We start from the raw sequence: 8,316 nt of genomic DNA, 5'->3' as shown, positions 1-8,316 counted from the left end.
TTGGTGTTCAGTTTTAAAATGGTGGGGATTACGTTGGGTTTTACCAAGAATAGTAGAATATATATGTTAAACCAATGCATTAGCACGCCATTTGTGGGGGTGCTGAAATGAAATGGCTAGCAGTATGTAGTGCTACATTTTGGTTGATCTAGTTGGGAAGAAACGAGACAGTCTTTTAGAATAAAAAGTGGAATGGGGACGACGTTTTGTTTTTGGTAAAACTAAGGTTATTTCTGTGGATAAAAGCTATGGAAGTAGGTGGCGAATTAAAAGAATCAGAGTGGTGGGTGAATCCTACAATATCCTAGGAAGAAGATAGTAGAATTAGAAGCAGGGAGGGGGTGAAGTGGGAATGTCCGGAAGACAATGTGATGAAATTTAACGTAGATGGCTCGGTTAGAGGGAAGCAAGGTCAAGCTGGATGCGGGGGTTACTCAGAGATGCAGCTGAAAATATCAGAGGCATATTCTACAGTCCACTAGGAATACAAGAACCAAGTAAGGCTGAGCTACTGGCGATTAAGATAGCAGTGGAATTATTTACAGGAACTACATGGTGCAAGCAATAGACTTTAGTTATAGAATTTGATTCAAAAGTGATGATAAATTCGGCGTTAAAAAAGGAATCAACACTTTGGAGGCAATGGAAAGAACTAAACGAAATAGATAGATTGAGGCAGATAATAGGACAAGTATATTTTGTGCATGTTTATAGAGAGGCAAACGGATTTGCAGACTCATTGGCAAAAAGGGGAGTGGATTTAGGGTTGGCAGCCCCAACCGGCGAATTCCGACCCGACCCCTTATGGTCAATTTTTGTTTTTTTTAAATCGGGTTTTAGATCGGGTCAGATCGTGCATTATTAAGAAAAAATCGGGTTTGGATTTTAGGCAAATTCAATCCGACTCGATCCGATATTATATAAAAAATTATTTTTTAATTATTAATATATATATTTATATATTTATATTTAAAAAATAATATTTTATATTTAAAAAAATAATATTTTATTAATTTCGAGTTAGATTTGATCAAATTCGGATTTTATTGTTATAAAATCGGATCGAGTTCGAGACGAACAAAAACCTGCTCCGACTTGACTCGTTGCCAACCCTAAGTGGATTCACCATAACTTTTCCAAGCTTGGCTATGAGGTTGTTTAAACATTCTAAGGTTAGCTTGAAATCATGCAGTGCAATATTCTACTAGAATTATCAGTTGAACTTGTGAAAACAGCTATATCTGTATGCTTTCATTAATAAAAAGAAAATGATTGGCTAAGCAAAAAAAAAAAAAAACTCCTTAGACCCGAATCGAAACCTAAATCTAACTTCATCTTCTTCACTTTCAACACATATCAAATCTGCCTCTATTTCAAAAACTAAAGAAAACTTACTTTCCTCTTCATCATCCTTCATCTTTGTATCAACCTTTTCCTTTTTGATATTCTTGAATTTTATGGTTTCAATCTTTGATGCTTTTCAATTCTTGGGATTTCGTGTGGTTGATGTTCTAAATACAAGTACTCTCAGTTGCTTTGCTCTTCTTGCTTTACTCTGCTTTGAGTCTTTGAAATAATGGTTAAATATAAAATAGCCCTTGTATTATATATTTTCTCTCAATTTGGTGCTTAAAGAAATAAAAATTTTAATATGATACTCTAACTTTTATTTTGTCATTTACTTTTATATTTGAGACTAATGTTGTTAATTAGCTTGTTAATATGGCATAAATATCCAAAACTATGTTAACACATGTAAAAAAAAAGTTTTATCAGTGTCAAATCATCAATAGCCACAACAACATTAAAAGAAATTTTTTAAAAATTTCCAAAAAATTTTAAAATTTTTTGAAAAATCTGAAATATTTTTAAAAAATTATTTAAAAAATTGAAATATTTAAAACATTTTAAAAATATATATGAAAACTTAAAAAATTCAAGAAATCTCAAAATTTTTAAAAAAAATCCAAAAAAATTTTGTTCAAAAAAATAAAATTTTAATAAAAATAAAATTTTCTTAAAATTAAAAAAAATCATAAAAACTTTTAAAAATTGAAAGTAATAAAAATCTTTCTTTTTTAAATCCAAAAAATTTTTAAAATTTTATAAAAAATTTTGTAAAAATTATGAAAAATTTTCATTTTTTTTAATGTTACAATTTTTTTTATATATTTTATGAATTTTATAATATATTTTTAACTTTTTGGATTTTTATTAAAATTTTAACTTTTTTATTTTTAATTTTAGAATTTTTTATTTTTTATAATTTTCTAGAAAATTTCAATTTTTTGTAATTTTTAAGAATTTTTTAAAGTTTTAATTTTTTTATAAATTTTTTGATTTTTTAAAAAAATTTTTAGAATTTAGAATTTTCAATTTTTCAAAAAATTTTAAATTCTTTTTATTTTTAAATTTTTAAGTTTTTGTGAATCTTTTTTTTTTAATTTTAAGAATTTTTTATTTTTATTAAAATTTTCATTTGTTTGATTTTTTAGAAAAAATTTCAATATTTGGTTTTTATTGAGATTTTTTCCAAATTTTTTAAGTTTTAATAAAGTTTTTAAAATTTTAAAATATTTCATATATTTTTTATTTTCTTATAATTTTTTAAAAATATTTTAGATTTTTTAAAAAAATTTTGAATTTTTTTATTAATAGTAATATAACAATTGATGATATAGAGTTGATTGAACTTTTTTATAACATGTGTCCAAATTTTATTGGTTATTCATAATATATCAACAAGTTAACTATCGACGCTAGTTTGAAGTAACAAAATAGATAATAAATAAAAATTTGGGTATCAAACATATAATTTTATTTTTTAAAAAACTAAATTAATAAAAAATATATAATACATTAACTAGATTTATTTTAACCCTTTAAATAATTTGATAACAGCTTTTTTTTATAAACGTCATCTATACAAACATAAACGACGGTTAGTTAGCAACAATCGTCCTCTATATTCAACTAGATGATGATTGTTCTTAATAAACGTCGTTTAATATAGAATTATGTACTAGGAAATTTAGTATTTTGCACACGTAATCGATTGGATAAATTAGATGCATCAAACTGTAAGTAATATTATGTATATTTATTCTATATACAAGGTATGAATTAATGTATTAAGGAGTTATAAAATTGATATACATTTTTAGCGTTATATAAATATATAAATTAATTTAATTGAATTGCTTTCAAAATAAATAAATAAATAAATATATTAAAAAAATATTAAATAAATCGATTATTCATGCGTTGATAAATATATTATAAAAATATTAAATAAATAATTTTATGAATATTAATTATTATTTATTATAAAAATAATAATATAATAAAAAAATTCATTAAATAATATTGATTCTAAAAACCAAACACAAATATATTCCTTGAAGTCAATAAGATACAAAAATCATTTATTTACTTTGAATATCACATATTTTGTTTAAAATCACTTATATATCACATATTATTTTAAAATCACTTATCCTTTAAATCTAAAATTCTATAAACTAAACGTCTTCTACAAATCACCGTCGGTGTATTTAGAAATTGGTGTTTGCGTCAACAAGATGGAAGTAGCTTCATTTCATGCAATAAAAAAACGCGTCTGTTTATTTTATTTTATTTTTTTTCGTGAACATCCTCATTTCTGATTTACTGTTACACTGGGATGCTCCCAGGAAACTATGATTTATTGTTTGTTTTAAAAAGGTTGTAGTCGGCAGACTCTCAAATCTTTAATGGTTTGATTGTCTTTCTTATTCGGAAAGTGGAGCTAAACCAATTTGATTACAGCCACTACTATACATGTTTCAGGTCATCTTTAAATTCTTAGATTGCGGCACCCTATTGCAGCACATGCCTATTATGAAGATCGGCAGAAACAATTAAGCTACTCATTAGGATTCTAAACCAGAACAACTTCAACGGTTTTGCTTTTTTTTTTTTTTTCTTCTTTTGATGACAACTGACAAATGATCTATGATCTATCAAAATATTATAGTCGTATAGTGTTTGAGACAAAAATGGAAAATACGTGTTTCACTCTCATCACCATTTCATTCATTTGGAATGGCACTATCATTATTCACTAACGAAATCCTACATGTAATAACATACAGCATTGCCATTTAATTGTTAAAAAGTAAGAATGAAAACTGTAAAGGAGTTTTCTGATAACATATTGACTCTCATAATTCATACTATTACTACTATTACTTTTACGATTAGTTCTTCAAGCATTATTGACTTATTTGGATACTATAATTTCTTCCACTAGTATTAGTTATTCAAGCATTGTCAGATTTATTTAAATTTAAAAAAAAAAAAAGTAAAACAAAACAGAAGCACTCAAGCTGCTGGTCTTGATTATAGAAAAATCAAAATCATTGCACATTTTATATTTACATTCCAAAAAAGAGCCATTATCTGCCCCCCACCCCCTACACCATTGACTAAGAGGCATGACATGAACAATAAAACAGGCTTGGAAGGAGGGCATTTTTTTTTTTCCAAAATGGACCCAAATTCAACAACAACCCAAGAAACCGTTACTTACGTCCCGCCAAAATCATCAAAATAAGAAAGCCATTAACAGCAAAGACCCCAAAACTAAACTGACACATTAATTTTCTTGATAATTTTTAGTAGTAGTAGTTATATTTTATTGTTTTTGTGACAGCTATTAAAAGAAGTAACCCGATGATGAACCCAAATCAAATTCATCAGTTACGGTATCAGTAACCGATGGCATCCTCCCAAAGAGTGGGCTGTGCTGCACAAACTCGTAAGAGTTAAAGCCCAAATATGGTCCACTCACTCTTGAGTCAAACCCATTTTCGATTTGATCTGAGTACCCGAAAAGGCCTGTGTCACTCCAAGCTCCATAACTCATTTCCGAACCATCAACTCCAGACCCGTTACGAGTGGAAGAGACGTCTGGAGGCAAAGGTGGCAGCTCACAGTCATCACTGAACTGTTGAGAACCACCATTTCCAGCATCCATAACACCAGTAATGGGCCTGTAAGACCCTACCGTATCACTACTCTCTTGGTTCCACTCGTCTCCAGGAGGTAACCCGGAAGAAAACTGGCATGTATTGAAAGGGTCTTGACTGAAGAAAAGCTGGTTCTGTTTGACTTCGTTTTGTTGGTGGAAAGAGGGATTAATGGAAAAAATGGATGACATATCATGCTGTGATTCGTCAGGGGAGATGATGGAGGTGACTGATGAGCCATTTGGCATATCAGAATAGACAAAGTTGGTTCGAGCCTTGGAGCCACGCATGGAGCGAGCGGCACGGTCGTAGGCTAAGGCAGCTTCCTCGGCAGTGTCAAACGTGCCAAGCCAGTGCCTTTCTTTTGTAGAAGGGTCTCTTATCTCCGCTGCATATCTGCCCCATGGCCTCCTCCTTACTCCCAAGAATCTTGTTTCTTGTTGCTGTTGTTGCGGCTGAGGTCGCTGGTGCTGTTTTCTTTTGTTTTTAGAAGAGGAAGGCGAGTTGGTTTTTGAGTTGTTGCAGTCCATGAAGATAAAGAAAGCTTTGGAGTTGATAGGGGCTGCTATGAAAGAAATAACTTTTGTGTTTCTGCCTTTGTTTAACTGTCTGTCTCTCTGGGGCTTTAAAGGACAGTTTTTTATTTTTGTTTTATATTTTTTTTCCGGTTTCTAAGACAGAAAGAAAGAGAGTAAAAAGGAAGAAAGCTCTTGGTCTTCTCTTGAATGGAATAGAGCAGTATTACATTGGTGATTTTTAAGAAGAGAATGATAGTTGGCCTTGGTTATGGGGCGTTTTCGTGTTGGGTGTTTAAATAAGGAGATTTTCTAAAAAAAAAAAAAGAAAAAGAAAAAGGAGATATTCTCCCCGTTTTATTCTTGTTTACCAGAGTTGGCCTTGGAGAAATTTTCAAATGCATTTCATGGTTATGTAATCCAAAATTATGAGTGAGAGAGAGCAATCTCCCATGCTCGCTAATGATCCTAGTGTGGGACCTTGGTTCTGATTGGACCCTCATAAACTCGCATGAGCACAGCTGCCCTTCATTATGAATCACTCAATACAATCACTTTTCTAATTAGGTGATGATGTTTGAGAATGAAAGCATTAACTACACCATGAAAGCTTTCTTTAATATGCCAAACTTCCTCGAACCAGTTTTACCTCTTTTTAAAAGAACTTAAAATATTTAGTCCATTTTGCTTATAATTCAATTTGATTAACTAGAATAAGAGAGGTATTCCTTCTTAAAACTCAATTTTCAATAATTAGATGACCTGTGCCACTTAAGGGCACCCCTTGGCATGAATTTGGCAAAGATACAAATTGATTGACCCGTATTTATGAGTTTTGAGAACTCATCATTCATCTGCCTGGAGTTCAATTATATCCCTAGGGCCAAAAGATTAAACTTTCTGATGGTTTCTCCTGCAGTCCTGTCCACTGAGTAAGTGCTATCATGGGCTCATCAGCAGCTTAATGTATACCCATGATTGACATGTGCTCCTTGAATGAACTTTCTAGCAATTTTCATTTCCATAACTTAATATATACCCATGATTGACATCAGCAGTTTTGACATGTGCTCCTTGTATACCCATCAACTTCTTTCTCTTGATTTCTAATGAGTTGAGACTTCTAATATCTTCTCCAAAGATTCTGATACGCAAGCTTGCAGGAGAGAGTCTCAGTTGAATCAGGAACTAATAATGGAATGTACTCATAAAATCACTAGTATTTATGAGTATGCATGACTCTGAATATAACTTTATCCAAACTCGAAAAGGTTTGTAACCTGCACCATATGATTGCTTAATGCATGATCACAATCCAATTATGATTCCCATGATTATTCAATTGTCAATACCCATCATTTCTACATGTATATTTTTTACCGACCTTTTATCTTTCTGGCTTATAATACAAGTCTTAAAGCTTTTTCCTTCTGACAGAAAACAACACAATCTATACAAATATATATATATATATATATATTTATAATACGTATTAGTTTTCACCTACATTGAAAGGGTCGTGTTGCCCTAGACCACTGCAGATGGAGCCTTTTTACGTGGAACAAAAATTATAAGGAATATCATAATCTCAGCCATGTGCATCCAATTTAAGCCAAATATAATGATAAGTTCCACAAGCTTTCTCAGCTTTTGAAGCTAAAATGTGAGCTTTTTTTATCTTTTTCAATCCCATGGGGAATGCCTTTTTCCTATTTTTTAAGCATTTGTGAAGTTTTGGAGCATCCTTGTTGCACATTATTATGTATGAACACACTCAAATAAAATGAAGGGGAATAAGGAATGTTGGGTTGCATGTGCGAAGGACACATAGGCATGCTTTTTTGAACAAAACAATTCACTAGGAAGACCTACTTAGTCGTAATTAAAATCACACGAAGTTCTAATTAACATGGCAGCATATATGCTTTGACCCGAAAGGGACCTACATAAATATAAACACCATTTGTATTTTTTTTATATAAAAAAATGACAACTTGAGGATGTCTTATGGGTAATGAGATTTAAATTTTAGATTTATTTGGTGTTATTATTTAAAAATAATTATATAAGTTAATTGAATTAAATTTTGAATTTAAATACCACTAATATTTTGCTCTTTATTTAAATATAAAAAATAATATACATAAAATTGAACTTAAATCGAGAAATCAAGGAGTATTGTCTCTGCTTAGGTAATCCATGTGACTAATAAAAGAAACTCTTATAGCCTTACTCTAAATCCTCATTCTAAGATGAATTGCTTAAGAAAAGACAATGATGATGAAACATGAAGTACCCAGAACAAAGCTCTTTTAATATGTTAATCTTCCAAGGTTAATTTTAAAGAACATATAATATATACGTTATCAGAAAACATATTAACTGTAATAAAAGGAGCGATCAAGGCTCACGATACAGAAAACAGGGGTTTCTTCTTTCAAAAATAAGTGTCTCAATCCAATAACATATTCTACTCCATAGAATGTATTTTCAAATAGGGAAAACTGGGTATCCCAAGTTAGAGATGCGACTTTCAGATCCTCCTTATCCTTCGCAGTAATTGGCAAGATCGGATTCCAATATACTCCCCGCTAAAGTCACACTATAGGTCAAAAATCTGCAAAGACTTTTGAGGAGAGACGTAATATTCTTTTTTTCTCACAATGGGCGCCAAATTTGATGCAAAGATGCGTTGGATTTGGATTAAGAGCATGCATGCATTATCTTCTCATCATCTAATTATTGTCACTTTGTCTAACTGTCTTCCATGTTAACCTGTTTAATTTGGATTT

General features: G+C 30.6%; 1 pseudogene; it reads right to left on the bottom strand.

Moving 5' to 3' along the window:
* Positions 1-4,616: 4,616 nt before the first annotated feature.
* LOC111283171 (ethylene-responsive transcription factor LEP pseudogene) lies at positions 4,617-5,667 on the bottom strand (annotated as a pseudogene).
* Between the last annotated feature and the right edge of the window lie 2,649 nt (positions 5,668-8,316).

The sequence above is a fragment of the Durio zibethinus genome, chromosome 5 (assembly GCF_047325235.1).
Source record: "Durio zibethinus cultivar Kanyao isolate XHJ-2024 chromosome 5, ASM4732523v1, whole genome shotgun sequence".
In the NCBI taxonomy this organism is placed as follows: Eukaryota; Viridiplantae; Streptophyta; class Magnoliopsida; order Malvales; family Malvaceae; genus Durio; species Durio zibethinus.
This window is presented reverse-complemented; position numbering and strand designations above follow the sequence as displayed.